Genomic DNA, 17,955 nt, shown 5'->3' on the forward strand with positions numbered 1-17,955 from the left:
CTTGCCTCTAAGGCAATTCATCAGGACCAATTGCTCATAAGATTGCTCATGAATTCCTCCAAAAAATAAGGAATCAAGTATACGACCTGTAATGTGTCGCTGAATCAACTCTTCATTGAGGCCCTCCCTGGGACCGCAGTCCCTGGTCGGATTTCAAACCGGCTGACCTGGTGGGGCCAGTGCTATGAGGTTAGGTACCTGGTTAGCTGCTGGCGGCAGTACCGATGTGGGCGGGGTAGGTGATACACGCCTTGCCAGCAGCTAACCAGGTACCTAACCTCATAGCACTGGCCCCACCAGGTCAGCCGGTTTGAAATCCGACCAGGGACTACGGTCCCAGGGAGGGCCTCAATGAAGGGTTGATTCAGCGACACATTACAGGTCGTATACTTGATTCCTTATTTTTTGGAGGAATTCATGAGCAATCTTATGAGCAATTGGTCCTGATGAATTGCCTTAGAGGCAAGAAACATGTTGACCATACCCGGACTGAGGGTTGAATAAGGCCTGATTACCCTTACCGTCACGCCTTAATACCCCTCAACTTTTCACGGTTTTTTAATAAGGCAGTGAGCCATGCTATTAAAGGTTCCCCTATTGGACTCTACTGACCTTTTTTAACTTATCTTCACTCACGCTCACTTATTGCACTCCTTAGGTCCCTCACACACATGCACTCATTGGCTAAAGGAATAAAAGATCTCCGCTAAAGTGCAGCACTTTCGTGCTGCCCGACGGGCATTGCATCGCCAGCCTGCCGAAGGAGCAGGATAGCCAATGATGACACTGGACAATCATCGGGTGGGGTGACAGTTGTCATCCAGCCTTTGACTTGTGTGAGGCATCCATGATTCCGATAAGGGACTCCCACTTTCCCTGCTCTATCACACACTTTAAGAGAGAGGTTTTAATTAGTTAATTTAGTTAAATCCTTCTGGGGAACTCTGTACTATTCTTGTTGTTATCCTTTATCTTTCCCACAATCAGGGATAGAGTTTCCCCACGAATAACTGTTTTGTAGGCTTCCCATAACATCTGAGCTGACTCAACAGTCCCCTCATTATCTTGGAAGTAGTTGTCTGTAGCTTGGGCTATTTTCTTTTTTGCGTTTCTGGATCTCTTAGGTACCATAAATTAATGGGTGCTATCTTCCCAGTGCTCATTTGACCCAGGACTACCTTCATCCAGACAGGAGAGTGGTCCGAGATGCCTCTACCCAGGTGGCAAACCTCCCGGATATTGAATGCCTGTGCCACCGGGACGAGGATATAGTCGATACGAGATAGACTGTGCTGAGCTCCCGAAAAGAATGTGTATTGGGTCCTGTCTGAATTATGTGTCCTCCAGCGATCCACCAGCCACATGGACTCAAAAAAGTCCGGTAACCGCTTCTGTGCGGGTCTGATTTCCCGCAGTGGATACCGGTCAAGCCGTGAGACATTCTTTAACGGACGCCTTTTGTCCGTAATTGCAGACATAGGTGCGAGCTGCCCCCTGTAAGCCGTCTGAGAGTTCTGCAGCTCTCACTGCAGGGGCCAGCTCATACTCCTGCTGTGAATTTAATGGGCTGCAGCAGCCCCTCCCTGCCCAGGCACAGACTGCTATTGGTCCATTATAATTATGTATGATGGCCTCATTATCACATACAGAATGATAATGGGCCTCTCTGTGCAGGGACAGGATAACCTCAAAGGGCACCACAACTGCCAAAGCGTTCATGAACACCCTCTCTCCTCATACTCCCCCCTCCTGCCCCGCCAGTGTCAGACTATCAAGACTATAATATGCTCCACAACATCAGCAACAACTGTGCTGATACCTGGAAGAGATAGAAATGCAAGAGAGGCGCAAAAACATATGCTTAACATCCGTTATCCATTTACACTCTGACTACACAACAGCAGGATATATGAGCACTAACAAGCTGTCTGAACTGGCCTCCCTAATGGTGCAACTTAGGCATCTCAGCAGATCTCACAAGTGCAAGGGCACCATGGCACTTGATATCAGCCATGGCAAAAATCACCACCCAGCAGCATATACAAATGCAAGTGCACAGTCAAACTGTAAAATGTTTCAGTGCAAAGGTGCATTTTAGCAACACCAATTCAACAACTCAGAAATTGCAGCAGTGACCTAAAACAAAACAACAGTGACTACAAAAACCGCAGCTCTGTAACATCTAGTCCAATAAGTGATTGAACTGGAGGTTGTAGCTCAGTCATGGAGTTAGCAGAGAAGAGTGTGTGAGGTAGGACTCAAGCTGCTTCTATCAGTCATATGAAATACCACTACAATACCTGCACAGTTGCTCAAAGCTGCATGCATACACAGAAAACGGTGAACTCCACAATTATCGCAACTTAATATGAACTTATTTTGACTTGTACTTATGTTGGTTGTCTATTTACATACTTATATACTATTGAGCGACCTCCTCTGATGTGTCTGTAAAACTTACCTTTTGTCTCAAATTTTTGTCCTGAATTTTGACCTTCTGTCCTGAACTTTTGTTCTGGATCGGTACCCTATAACCTGAATTTTTACACTCACCGTCCTGAATTTGTACTCATGTCAGTTGGTCACCCTAACCGCGATCCCCGCTGCGTCTCATCTCAGTGTTCTCAAAAATCTGCACTGAGCATGGAGCATGGCAGGTATTTATACTGTTCAGGAGAGTGAAGATGGCGGCTCTTGAATGAAACTACTAGCGCTGCAAGGGGACAAAAGATCTTGGAAACCATGTCATGCCTCTCCACAAACAAGCACTGGCAAAAGTACACGTTTATGGCATGTTTCCATGTAAATAAACACATAAAGCAACTTAAGGACGAAAATAAAGGATAATGTTTTAATTACATACAAAGGTGCTGGAGTACTAACACGGTCTTCCTTATTTATGTTATTGAGTCTACCTTAGTTATGTTATTGAAGTACATTAGCATGTAGTGCACAGAGTACTGCACACGGTACTGGGTAAAACCTGCGGATCATAACAGCCAAGGTAAGTAGATAGTAACCCCACGAAAAGTGTGTGCAGTGTGGGAACACAACCGCATGCTCTGTACAAGTCTATGAAGAAACTCTGTGAAGGACAGAAGGTTGGAGAGCCACCCCGCCCATGGATACCCTAGTACCCAAGTTACCTACAGCAGGGAAGACGGGTGCACACGTGTGAAGTGGTATCGGAAACCGCCTTCGAATCTAATGGAGGACTTCAGGAAAGTGCTGCTGTGGAGGAAGGAAGAAGTGTCCGGTGGAATCCGAAGATGGATTCTTGATGAGAGGTACCTTTAAGCAGAGTGGACAGAGTCTACATCACTCAGGGGTGACCAGGAGACTTGGAAGACGAATGCCCTCCGATGTGGGGTGTTGCAGGATGGATGACGAGGACCTTGACTCTGCAACTGTGAGGACAGGCAATGCTGAGGAGGACCAGGAGCCATGCACGAGCTATCCCATGAAGGATGTCGAGTGCTGAGGGGTCGGTGTCCAGTGGGAGCACCAACAAGCCTTGGCAAATGCAACCAAAGCAGGAATCAAAGAAGGAGCAACATCGGGACCAACAAGGTCCAGGGGACTCACCAAAAGCAGGGAAGTGATGGTGGGCCCGATCAATCAGGGGAGCCCAAATAAACAAGTGTAACCCTCAAATGAGCCCACAGGCCAGAGGCACTGGAGTCGCGAGAGGACCTCAAGCAGCTCACCAAAGGATGCAGGCCACGATGCACACAATGCGGTGTGGTTGAAGATTCTGGTCACTGGAGGTGCTCGAGGTTGGGGCTACTTGGAGCCCAAAGATCTTTTTGGAAGGAAGCCAGCAAGCCTTTCCACCTGCAAGTTGGACGCTGTGCACAGGGGTTCGATTATTACAACCTCCACGGGGGATACTGGCCTTAAACTTGGTGAAGGACAGGGAAGGCCTCTGGGTTGTGGAATACCACCACCTGTGTTGCAGAGCCCATGGAGTCCGAAGGATCTCAGGATCTGCAGGCTGGTTGACTTAGTTGCAGTGTGTGGGAGATTCCTTCAGGTGCCTTTGATGCTTCACAGGCCTTGGAAGTTTCCTGTATGATGCACAGGCACAGACAATGCAGCAGACAGGAAGGGAGACGAAGTCAGGCCCAAACGAAGTCCAGAGTGCCCAGACGGTAGAAGTAGGAGTGGTGTCTAATCTGAATCTTATTCCACAACGAATCTAGGGACCTACACCCAGGTAAACACTTAAGTACCCTAGGAAAAAGATTGGGAAGATGCAGGGGACCCTCCCAGGGAAGGGTCTGGACAGGGGGGGGTTACTCTCATGTCCTTAGTCCAGTTTCATGCCAGAGCGGGAGCCAAGGGCTCCCAGAACTGGTTTGAACTGAACTATGAGCAGGGACACCAAATGTGCCCCTCATGCAGACTTTCTGGTGCTGACAAGCACACCACCCGGTCCTAATACACTAAATCCTGTCTGGGAGGTGGTGACACCTCCCTGTGACAGGATACCTATTGTTCCACCTTCCTCTGCCCGAGCTTGGCTCAGCAGCAGGAGAGCAGAAATGTGTCTCTGGTTGGCAGCAACCATGTTGTGTTGTCTGGGTCTAGAAGATTGGCACCGGGAACACTGAGAGCCTAACAGAGGGCGTTTCCAGTGCTTGGAATCATACCTCCTGCACCGTTTCTGGTGTATGATTCCAACATGTTTGCTACCAAACATGATAGGATTTGTTGCAGCCAGTTTCGAGATGGTCACCTCGTAATTACACGGTGCCCCTCTATATATTATATGGCTGCTTCACTGACAACCAGGGAGAATGGACACTGTAGGATGCAGGGGTACCCTGCTAATGCAGGGGCACCCTCTCAGTTAGAACCAAGCACCCTGCCTTAAACACTTCTATAGGGATGACTTATAGGTTTTAAGTACAGTGAACCTAGATATAGGAAACCTATATCTTTAGTATGTGATGCAAGCACCAACTTAAATAGGCTGCAATGGCAGGCCTGTAGTTCCATATTGCATGGTCTCTCATGGGTGGCATAATACTTCAGCCCATGGGAGACATTTGGGGTACCTATCCCCTGGGTACCTTAGTACCATATACTTGGAACTGATAAGATTTTGGAAAATGAGGCACTTTTTGTGAGACCTGCACAAATAACATGACAACATTTGTCCTTCACCTGGGAACCAAACACCCCATTGTAGCGCTTGACTCTCAGAGGATAGTGTTGCAGAGCAGTCTAAGGCTTACTCAAGGGAGATGGTGTGGGCTAATAATCACCATTTACCAGTGCACAGAAATAACACCCAATAATTGATTGTCCAGTCTGTACTTTGCTTTATAAAAGGAAGAGTACATTTATTAAAGACACACACTACTCAATACTATGCAACAATATACAAATATACATAAGCTGTTGGAATTACTTTGTGACATTGTATAACATTCCCAACCCTCCCGCGGGGGGTGGGGCCTAGTACCATCACTCCCATGACTGCACATCATCTTGCCCCCAATGCAGTAGGTTGACCATAACCTGGAGCGAGGGCCTTGCCCACTGGCACCATCCGAGTGGTGACCCACACCATTATCTCAACAAGCATCTAAAATGGACATACCTGCCATGGTGACACATAACCCTGACTGAGCATCTCATACTAACCATACACCATTACATCTTAGTGACTAACAGTCAGGGTTGTTCTTCACCTAATGCAGAAACAAGAATACATGTTTAAGCATCACTAAAAATGACAGTATTTATCATAGCTGATAACCGCTATAATGCATTGCAATAAAAGCCCCTAAAAGGCATTACAGTTATAATCACAGGATTAGGCATATACAGCCAGACACCCTAGCAAGAATATCCAGCAACATAACCCCACTTTGCTTATGACTTCACATTAAACATGTGACATTCCGTACCTCATAAGAAATAACAGTAGGTAAAGGCACTTCTCATGCAATTGAACCTCTCCACCTCCAAGGGATGCCCTTCTCCAGACATCCCCAGCTCAGTCTTTCATACCTTGGTGCAGTCCCAAACACACCCCCAACTGAAGAACAAAAGTTCCAGCCCCAAGATGCTGTTGATGCCTGACTGAACCCTTGATGGGTTATTTCTTTCAAGTCCCCCAGAGAATTAGTGAGGAACTTAACATCTTCGTGCTGGGGGAGTCTGCGTTGCTCCTGCAGCTCCCCCTGCAGCTCCCCCTGCACCTTTGTAGGCATTTAGCGGTGACCCCGTCCTCCTGGGAGGCAGAGAACCCGCAGTTTTTCCTTGCAGGCCAGTCTGGGCCTGCAAGGCATTATGGGGTGAGCCGCTCCTGCCTCGTGCATAACATAGTAGCGGCTCCCCCACTGCTCGGGGAGAGCAGCGGCTCCAGTGTTGGAGGCCTCACGCCATTTCTTCAGCCGGTTGTGGGCCCGGTCCCACCCAGGCCCCTCATGCCAGAGGAGTTATTGCAGCTCAGGGAGCCCAACCCCGGCTGCTCTGGACACCTCTTGGGGGCCTGGTCCCACCCGGGCACCCCGCCTTCATGTTCGTTGGGGAGCTCCTCGGGTAGCCCACCCCTGGCGGCTTCTGTCAAGAACCCTTGCGTGCTGCTGAGGGAGCCGGCATCTCTGTTCTGGTCTGCCTTGCAGACACGGAGACTCCCGCCAATCCGGGCAGACCTCAGAGGAGTGCAACAGCACTCCCCCCCTCCCTCCTGTCACGGGAGAGTGCGGTGGCACTCCAGTTCCTTTGTGGGGCACACTGGGGCTGGGAGTTGGGGGTCCCGGGCCCCCACAGGGAGGTCTTCATGGGGAGCATGACGGTGCTTCCTTGCTTCGGCTTCCGGCCCGGAGTTGGGGCCCCAGGCCCCATAATAGTCTTCACCGGGAGCATGACAGTGCTCCCTAGCTTTTCTTTGTGTATGAGGGGGGATGCGCAATGGCACGCCCCCTCCTCCTCACCACTGTCACCGGGTGCTTGGAGGAGGGGATCACAGGCTCCAGAACTTTCTTCGAGGGGAGTGCGATGGCGCTCCCCTCCCTCCAGTGTCTTCGGGGGGCCAAGGTGCGCTCCAGGCACCCCCCTTGGGGATAATTTCAGGGGAGCGCAATAGCCTCCCCAACTTCCTCTTCTTGTGGGGGCAGGCCCCGGGACCTGACCCAGCCTGGGGGCACATCTAGGACTGGCGGCGGAGCCCAACGCGCTTCGTCGTCGGTTTCTTGGGAGGTCAAATGTTGCCTACCTTCTGGAGGGTGTAGCTCGGCCCCCAGCAGACGATTTTTTATCATTTTGGCCTCCTCTTGCTCCGGATGATCAGCTCTACCCTTCTCGAGCACTTTCCTTTGCCCTCCTGGCCTCCAGGAGAGTAAACTCAGCAGAGAGCTACCTTCATTGGCTTCCTGCACCAGCCTTTCACCTGGCTCTCCTCCTGGGTCCTTCTCCTCCTTGCGCCGAGGCCCAGGCTTCTGCTCACTGGTCCTGAATTCCCCTTCTGGCGCAATTTAGGGTCCTGGGACAGTCATGGGGTTCTTCCTTCCAACTGCCCATGGCGCCAGGCTGCAGCACCAGTCTTCCCCAGCAGACCACACCCCAGAGAGAGCTCTTCTTCCTGGCGAGACCTTTTAAAAGAATTTGGAGGGGGCTGGCAGGAAGGCTCTGCTGTACTATCCGGCAGCAACACATCACCTCTCTGCCCCTGCTCCCTCCTTGCTGCCCAGGCCTCTGGGATGGTTCAAAATGGCGTCCGCCAGGGGTCTCATTCCACATGGTCTCTGAAAAGCCCCTTCCCCCTAGCTGCCTTCTCTCCAGACCAGCTTGGTGCCTGGCAGCAGGTTACAGCTGCTGATGGATAACCTGCAGCTCCACCCACCTTCTCTCTTTCTTGGAGAGGAGACCTTCGCCCTTAGAATGCTTGCCGTGAAGGGCTAGGCCTATGATTCTTCAACGTGGGGAGGAAGGTTATTAATACAGCCTGGCAGGGTCAGACCCAGCCAGGCTCTGGTGATGAGCTGAGTCAGTCAGATGAATATGACATTTCTGGATGACCCATAAGCAGTACAGATATGGCTTGGGACAGAATACTTCTTCTCACATAAGATAGAGTGTACTTTGGTGTGTGTCTAGAATTTGGAGGCCCTAGGGAAGTGAAACTACCCCATGTGATCCCCATCTTTATAGGAGAATAATTGAGTGTTCTGTCAGTGAAAACAGTAAATCACACTGACTTTCCCTTACATGTTTCTTCCCATAGTATAAAGCCTATTCCATGTCACCACCCAGCTCTTCTTAATTCCTGCCACACCATTCTATCTGTACCTACGCCTGGGCTTCGCACGCCAGGAATCTCCCAGCGCAGCCCCTACACGTGTGCACATTCATGTACACACGTGTCTGCATGTAACCAGCCCAGTGCCCCTTACTCCGGCTGCAGCGTAGCGGTCTACTCTCACCAGGGGGACACCCGTAAAATCCACATGCAGTCTCTTTCATCATGAGTTCACTGTGGTTGAGTCCCAATTTATGAGGCTCTCCCACAGTAAAAGCTCAACAGTAAAAGCTCAAAAGTTCAAAAAGCGAAAAATCCGGGCGGCTCAGATGGTCAGGACACCTTCTAACATAAGGGTACCCCAGTATCCAATCTGGGATGTAACTAAGTACTGCACACAACAATTTATGGAGAAAGCAGATAGACTGGTGTCCTGGTTAGCAGCATCCCAGTCAGACAAGTCAAAAACAGGATCACATCAAGCAAAAAGTGGGGGTTACCATAGAAGCAGATCCTACTTTCCTACATTTTATTTTGCCATGATTTTTGCAAAACCTTGATGAGGGCCCGTCAGCTTCCTCAACAACAATCTAAAAAGAAATCTAAAAAAGAAAACTGGCTAAAAGCACAAATATTTTTGGGTGTCCAAAAACACACATTGCTAGTCAGTGGTGTAGGCAATGTGTGACAGGCCTTAGCACAAGGAAGAAAAAGGACCCCCCATAGCTGCTGTTTGAATTGTAAAATACAACAATAATTATGTTTGAGTGGACTCCTGAAGACTCTGGGTCATGATGCCATGCCTCCTACTGCACCAATGGAAGATACGCCCCGGAACCTGGTCTTCATCCTTAGAAGCTAGTTTAGCTGAAAAAAGTGAATTGTTTTATTTTAAATAATTTGCAGTTTTGGATAGCATGTACAAGGCCCATTCTACATCAGGGTGTTTTACATAGAGACAAGAAAAATATGAGCACAAATATAAAATATGGTGAAAAAGAGATACCAAAAAGATGAATAAAGTGCAGGTAAAAAGAGTAAGTGGAAAAATATATGCAGTATTTACAAAGTAGTTCGGCTGGGTATGCATATAATGAATAGGTTTGCAAAACATTGTATGGGGTTTTCATTGCACAAATCCCAAGTAAGTATAGTGGCAGTGAAAACAGAAGTCTCAGCAGCTGCGGCTCCTCTGCTATAGTGGAAGAGCATTGCCCCCCTGCCAGCTGCCTCAAAATGGCATGAAAGGAAAAATAAAAAGATGATGAACACATTTTAGTACAGTTTTATTGTTTCTTTCCTGCCGAGTCTTTTGGGGTGGGGTCATGGGGGACAATAAGCGCAGGAGGAGTGGTAGTGCATTGTGATCCTTGTGATGACGGTTGGCCGGCCTTCTCATGCCCCCTGAACTCCAACCTGAGCAGCGTTGATGTTTTGGAGAGAGCAGGCACAGCCTCTCAGTATCCCTGGCAGTACAAATCCAGAGCGCTTAGGCCAATCCTGACAATCATGACATGAGAGCAGTGTCAGGATAGGCTGCATTGGAGTCTGGGAGCCTGTGCCTTATGAGAAGAGGAGCAGAAAAGCGTGACGCGGCAGATTTTTTAATGTTGCCCCACACCACCCACCCCACCCCACCCCACGCCTCACCACTCTTCCACGCCTCACCACTCTTCCACAGCACCAGCCGCTACTGAGTCTCAGGCATGGCAAAATGCATCGATGCCAACAGGCATCAGGAAAATTCTTGTGAATACAGTCAACTATACAGACAGCTGGCTGGGCCTTAACCACAAACTCCTCATTTATTATATTTAGTAATCTATTAGAAGAAAAAAAACTTCAGCAGCTGTGAAAATGTAACAACCTCGCACAAGCGGAAGTGCCTGCCTGTTGTGTGTGTGCTTTCGATCCGTCTTTTGTATCCTTTGTAGGTCTGGTAGACGTCTGGCACTAGGGAAAAACCTTTCAAATGTGCGTTGTTGTAAGTCCCATGCGCAGAGGTTAATGTTAGTGGTCTGTTCAGTTGCAGACAGCAGGCCCTGTATGCAGTGATGGCCACAAGACCATGTGGAAATCACAACAGAAACTGTGCAGGACAGAGGTTTTAATAAAAATAGAAAGGTGCAAAAGCAGGGCGCAGAAAGGGTATCCACCACGGTTTCCATGAAAATTTGCTGTCTTCAGGAGGTTACTTCTACTAAGCCTTGCTAACTTGACCAACAGTAGAGATGTTCAGTGGTCCTTAGGGCAATATTCGGTCATTCCACTTTGCAGTGTTGATGCGGGTCCTTTCAGCTCTTGTGTCTTACTCACCAACTAGAGGCGGATCTGCACCTTTAAGGCCAGCGAACGCTTAACTGTTTTAATCCCCTAATAACTCTTCATATTATTTGCCACCGTATGTGAATCCATAAGAAAAAATAAACCCAGACTCCCAGCCTGGGTCTATTTGGACCTGACCTAAGGCACAACATTTGTTTTACTCAGTGGTGTAACGAAACCTGAGGGCCCCCCCCTGCAAAGTACATGGAGGGGGCCCCTCATTCTCCGCGCCAGTCAAGAGCTCTCCAACCAGCGACCCGCCATATTGCAGGGGCTCACCCCAGCCATAAAAAAAGGATTCTGGTTCCTCCATTGGTCACATCCGCCCTTTTATCAGGTGATTTACATACATCAGTAAATTTTGCTGCGCCCTCCAGCAAAGTTACAAAGCACTGCCTCCAGCCACCCACCAAACACATCCTTCTATGTAATGTTAATGATCCACCTTCAAGCGAAGCCTGCTCAGTTAACCACCTCTAAACACAGACCACTGCCTTCGTGCCTGCTACTAACGCATCCATCAACTCTACTCTCGCCCCTACGAAACCCGCAGTTATGCTTTTCCGCCCGCCTTTTCAAACCACCCCTCGGATGTCACTGCAAACCTGTGACTGCCGCCCACTGGTCCCCTGTCCACCACCGACAGAAAGACTGATGGCCGGTCCCCATGTAACCGCTGCCTACCAGTAAAGACAGAGCCTTTCAGCTGCTGCCCTTCCCCAATGCCACTGTGGTAGTTTAAAACATGTTAAACAATCTCTTCAACTGACCACCCCAAAACAGATCTTCCTGCTAGCCTCTACAGCATCAAAGCCATTCCTGCTACTTTTCATCTTCTGAATGATGCACACAATAATATTAAATGTACAAAGGGTCCTATATTTGTTTCCTCACACCAACATTAATTTACACTATGTTCCCCACTAAACCATACTTCCTGTCAGAGGCAAACCTGATCCCATGTGTAGCACCAGTCGGCAAGTACCCCAAGGACAAACACCAGAGAGAATGTGCGATTCATGTAATTAAACCTATGGTGACAACGTAGCATTTCCCCACCCACTGTCAGCCCAGCGAAGTCTGCAACCGCATAGTAGCCATCAATACCAGCAACATCTAAAGCGCATTTCCACTTCCTTTCAATGGCAGCTCCGGATAAATATACCTATGACTTCTGGGCGGCATCTACCACAGACCACAGCATTCTTTGTCTCCCTAAGACTAACCAAATGCTGTCGGTGAACGCTCCTTCTTTACTAATAACCAAGGGAGGATAACAACATAAAATATAGTATTTTTTATGCAAATAGCGTATCAAGCACTTGCTGCCCGCAGTCCTCACCAGATCCACATGTTTCAATATTCTGCTATCACACCATCCAGTCAACCCTATTATTATCTGGACATGTTTTTTATCCCTTTCATGAACTGAGAAAGGCAATACCTTGCACGAAAACAAGTCCCGTTAAAACCTTTGCTACTTATACAAGCACTTACTTGTTTTACTAACTGTCATTTTAAAGCAAACAGGTAACTCATTCTCGGATTGGAATTACAGCTTAGAAGTGTGGAAGTTAATACTGAGACGTAGGATGATTTTGTGCATGTCTGGCAGAGCTGCATGCGCACACAATGCAACAATGCAATTTAGCTTAACAAATTGTTCATAAATGTACCGGAAGGTAAAGAAACTGCCCATATTATTTTTACAAAGAAAAATAGACAAGCGTCCACTTTAAACCCCATGACAAAAAAGCCTTAGCATGCCCAGCATGTCCAAACGACACTACCTAATTCAGTCTTGCCAAGTACCACGCAACTGGTGTTAAACTAACACATTTCAGTGTGGTGATCCGCATCACCGCACTGGAATGCAAAATCACGCATAACAGGCATCGTGCCTCCTCGGGTAGCGCTGCTAATCAAAGCTGGTGTAGTATTTCCATGTGGCCACCGTCTTTTTTCTGGTGCTTTCCCTGTCTCCTACACATGATGCAGTAATTTTCGTTATGCAGTACAGCTGCCTGCGTGGTAGTCCTGTAATGAGTGTCCCTTTACTATGCCCGCAACATTTTGCCGTATTTCCATAGTTTGTCCATAAAGTTTGGTCTCTTGAGGATTTGTTGCAGGCGCGTGCGCCATGCCCCAGCAGCCCTACGATGTCAGCCGCTTTGAGTGCGACATCTGCAAGGACTGGTTCCTCACAGGAGCTAGGGGCTTGAGAAGGGCACCAGAGCTCTGGAGTGGGCGATGTTGTGACCCAGGATAACCTCCGCCTCCCTGCGGGGAGCGATCTGCAAAAACGGCAGCTCTGCATGGAGAAGCCGGGACCTAAGATTCCAACACAATGACACCACAGCGCTGAAGTGCCCAATTTAGCATCACACTGGACCGCCCACCGGCGTCATGCTGACTGACATGCATTGTCAGACCAGTGGGTGATGCGGAGCACACAGCAGCACAAATGCACATGTTGGGTTTAGGTCAGAGAATTTTTCCGACCAGCCCAGTCATGCGCACTAGTGTTAGCTGTGGCTGGTGGCTGCGCATTAGGAGAGCGAGGGTTGATCAACGCTGCAACCTTCAATCTCCTAATGGGCGGCAGGGCAGCGAGTATCCCTGCTAAGCCAATTCTGGTGCTGCTGGGGCAGCATCGGTATTGGCTGAGAGGGGTTGCCAGTGACGCAGCTGTACCTGTTGAAGAGCACCAACGCTGGACCCTGGTCAAGGAGCAGAGGCGGTGCGGTACCGGCAAGGTAAGTTTTTATTTTAATTTTCAACTCCCCCAGCCTCCACCCCCGCAAGTATTGTGAACCACAACTGTGTTAATTCTTTTTTAAAGTTAAAAGATTTCAGAGTGTCCATACCATCTCTTTTTCCAATAAAATATTTTTGTATTGATGTTTAAAAGGCCAAAATAAATGGATGGAATACTATTTAGATAATGTCCAATCCACTGGAATGTATTCAGGGCACGCTGTGCCAACTGTGATTCTGTGACTCATCTGGCAGATTCATCACACTGTCATTTATTTAATTTAGTCAGGGTTTCTATAGAGTTCAAACCTACTTGCCAGGGCACCAGTGTGCGGCATAATTAGTACAGTCACAAAGGCACACTTCACGATTGGTTCCATCTTTAGGCACTAATAGTATTATTATTGTTCACTAACTCTGAATGGACCTTGGAAGGATGCAACGTTTAGTAGCCACTGCAAGATGTGAAGCTGTAGTTTTCAGTTTTCACACAGATCTCTATAGTGGGTGCCATTAGTCCACTAAAGCATTTTACAGACAGTAAGCGAAGACATAGGCGAAAACTAATGATCAGCCGGCCTAAGAACTATGCTGAATTCAAATAGATGCAGGACATAGATTGAAGGTGAAAGTTACTCATGGGTGAAATGGTTGCCGAATGGAAACTGTTGAGAAGTGATTCTTCATATGATCTTTTTTAAAAGCTTATAAATTTGTTGTCGACCACACCTAGCCTTCGTGGCTGTGAGTATAGTGTTAGGGTCATTTATCCAAGCACAGCACCTCCTTTATCCCCCCCCCCCCATCACTCCAAACAGTAACTCTCTCTGCTCTTCCCAGCAGTGAACTGTCCAATTGTGAAAATGTGCCTGTTACATACAGTACGTCACTGCCAGAAGCATACCGAAGGCCAATCACTTTTTTGATGTGTGATCCTTACAGTGCTCAAAATAAAAGGGTTTTGGTGATCGAAATACAATATATTGTTATCACTTGTGTTTAATGCAAAATGACTTTATTCCCCACCATGATAAAGTGACACCGTTTTTGCGGTACCCTTTCAACTTCAGCACATTCAGGGATACACACACAGACACTTATGAGCTTTGTAACTTGGTACAGATATTAACTAACTCGGAGGCACTATTTTTTACAAAGGTTCACTGTGTGCACAAAGCTGCATAGAGGCTGATCATGTTCACAGTGCTGTACCAGAGTTGGCAGGGCGCACAGTGCCAGACAAGGGCAGTTAATATTTAGTAATGCACAGAGGTTCAATAAGAGGGGCCGCTCATCTGCATCTTGACTAACCGCCAATCGCGCTGTACCAGGAAGTGCTGATCCCATCCCACTCTGCCTCCACTCTCTCCAGTTTGTACTCCTGCTCATCCCTACTCTCTACCGCTACACCCTCACTCATGCTCTCCAAGCTTTCACTCACTCTCCACTGCTCCTTCACTTGCCTATAACTCCTCTTTTTTCTGACACATTTGTCCTATCTTCTCTCCATCTCTCTGCTTCTTCTCGCTGTCCATTCCCCTATCTCTCTGACTGGTCATTAGACCCACCTGTCTCTCTCTCAACCAAGTCTTCCATACATCTTACGCATTTGCTTTCCCCCTCCTTCCTCACCCTTTTACAATGTCCCACTCTCCCAGATCTTTCTATTACATACTTCAACCTTTTTACACTACTCCCTCCTTCTTGCTCACCCCTCTCCTAATTACACTTGTGTTTCTCCCATCTTTATCTCCCCTTTATATTCCCCTCCTTCTAACACCTCCTCCTCCCTGTGCCTGCACCTTCTCTCGGCAGAATGCCCCCTTCACACACTATCCTTTCGTCCCATTTACCGTTCATTATCTCAAAAAATTCTTGGGGTGGAACCCCCCTCATCCCAAATGTTCTCAGTTGGGCTTGTTTGTTTGCTCACTCGCGATATAACACTCATCCCGCAACTTTTACGCCCTCCCACTTTCAAAACTCACCAGCCGCCACTGTTCACACAACATATTTACTCTTAACTGCAAAAGACCTATTTACCCTCCACAAAATGCAACTCTGTAACATGCTGCATAATTCCACTTCGCACAATTATACACCACACCATGCCACATAATTCCACACGTCACACAATTCAGTTAAACCTCACACAATTCATCACACAACATAATTACACTCCACATAATACCACTCAGCAACACATAATGTACCTCCACATAATTATTCTCTACTCCATATTGCATAAATACATTCCACACAAATCCAGTCTATGCCACGTAGCAACATTCCACATAATTACACTGCACACCATGCCACATTATTTCACTACACAGATCTAATCTACACAACACAAATCCATAATTTACAATTGTATCCCAAACCATATATGACTTGCATATATGCAAATGCATATATTGCAAAACCATATATTGCAAATGTGTGTTTGCCTTCCAATGGGTCCCAGCAGATCCTGTTCCTGGAGGGAGCTGCAATCCTTCTCCTGCGTCAGCTCTCCTCTCTGTGCTGCCTCCTGCTTTAACTGGGCCCCCACCCCCATCCTCTTTCCGAGCCTCCTGCGCTCTGACAGAAGAGAAACAAAGTCACTTGAAACATTGTTTCGCTTCAGTCCTAGGTCAGAGCGTGCAGGCTGCTTAAAAGACAGAGCAAGGCTCTCTCTCACCTAGCGAGGGGGCCCCCTTCATTTAGTCCCCTTCCTGGGTGGGGGGGAGGATTCCCTGTGTGGCCCTGTTCAGCTCCTGAGAGCGAGGCCTCACAGTACAAACCGCAATAACATTGCAAAGATTTTTATTTCTTTTTTTTTTATTTCACAAAAATTTTTATTGAGAGAGATGAGTAAGCATTACAGCCGTGAGCAGAAATCATGCATGGTTCCGGTATCAACAAGAGCAAGTATGCAAGTGTAACGGGAACAAAGGAGGGGTAAATTAAATTAACATAAGGAACGAAAAACAATAATCAATTTAAACACAAATAGTAATGTAAAGCACAGGCATTGCATCAGTACATTTACAAAGGTTACAGTCATAGGTGGATCAAGGTAGTCATATAAGTCAATGAGGTTAGTCGCTTGGGCAGGTAGGCAGCCCGAACTATGGGTAGGGTGTATATGTGCATAATCATGGTGGTTTAAATAGGTCGAAGTGAGCGTCCAGCGAGGACCATAGGTTCCTATAGGGGGGGCGCCAAGGTGTAGCTGCCAGCGCAATATTGTCGGCTCCTCTGAGGTTCGAGACCCAGTTGAGCCAGTGGGGGAAAGAAGCTTTGCCAGTGTCCTTCCAGTTGTTCAGTATGAGTTTGACCGCTGCTGTCAAAAGTAAGTCAAGTAGGGCTTTATCATTTTCATTGAGGTTAACAGCTTTGGTGAAACCCATGACTAAGGTTGCAAATTCCCTCGGGAGCGAGACATGCAGCACTTTGGTGATAAATTCGAAAATTCTATCCCAGTATTCGGACACACAGGGGCATTTGAATATTAGATGTTCAAGGTCCCCACCCTCTGCCATGCAGTTCCAGCAGGAGTCATCTTCCTTGATGTTGTGCAGGAAGAGTCTCCTAGGAGTCCAAAAAGCTTTGTGGAGAAGCCAGAATTTAGATTGGGATAATGTAGGGCTGATTTTGTGTTGAGAGGCAGATTCCCATATTCTGGCCCACTCTGCTTCCGAGGTTGGTGTGGAAGAGTACGAGTCCCAGAAGGACTGTGTGGATGATGTCAGCTTTGTGGACTGTGGGCGGATCAGTTTGTATATTCTGGACACCTGGTGACCCAGTCTATTAATCGTGTGTAGGTAGTCAGGGAGGGAGGGGGTGACGTTGGATAAGTCTATTTTGGAGAGGGCCACTTTGATGTGTAAGAAGTAATAGAAGTCTATGTTCTGGAGTTGAAACTTGTTTTGTAGGTCGTTGAAAGTGAGTGGCAACGGACCATCAAACAGCTGATGAGGGAAGTGTATACCCTTCTCTATCCAAGTAGGATTATTCATTGGTTTCCCTTTGTATAACAGTCTGGTGTTGTTCCACAGTGATTCCCATCTTGATTTACAAAATTGGTGCGGTAAAAATTTGCTTAAGTGGAGAAGGGCAGCCTTCGTGTTTCTGAAGATGGTACCTGAGGATACAGTGGGTTGTGGTTTGGTAGTGAGGAGGGTGGAAGGGGGAAGGCCACGCAGAATGGATTTTTCCACCATCAACCAGACTGGGGTGTAGTCTGGGTGGGGAATGAGCCAAAAAGCCCCTTGTCTAGCTAAGAACGCGGTTTGATAGAGCCTAAAGTCGGCTAGATTGACGCCTCCTAGGGATTTATCCAGCCTTAGTTTTTTTATGCTAATTCTGGCTTTTTTCCCTTGCCAAAGGAAGGAGGAAATTAATTTATCAAGCTTGGAAAGGAAATCCTTTGAGAATGTGAGGGGCAGCATAGTGCTCAGGTAGTTGATTAGCGGTGATATCATCATTTTTATAGCTTCAATCCTTCCCCACCAAGTGATAAATCGAGGGGACCAGCCGTCAAGGATTCTTTTAACTTTTGTCAATGTCAACGTTTCGTTGTGTGTGAAGGTGCTCATTAGTTTGTCGGTAAACTCTATTCCTAGATATTTTAT

Source organism: Lissotriton vulgaris, chromosome 2_1, assembly GCF_964263255.1.
Source record: "Lissotriton vulgaris chromosome 2_1, aLisVul1.2, whole genome shotgun sequence".
In the NCBI taxonomy this organism is placed as follows: domain Eukaryota; kingdom Metazoa; phylum Chordata; class Amphibia; order Caudata; family Salamandridae; genus Lissotriton; species Lissotriton vulgaris.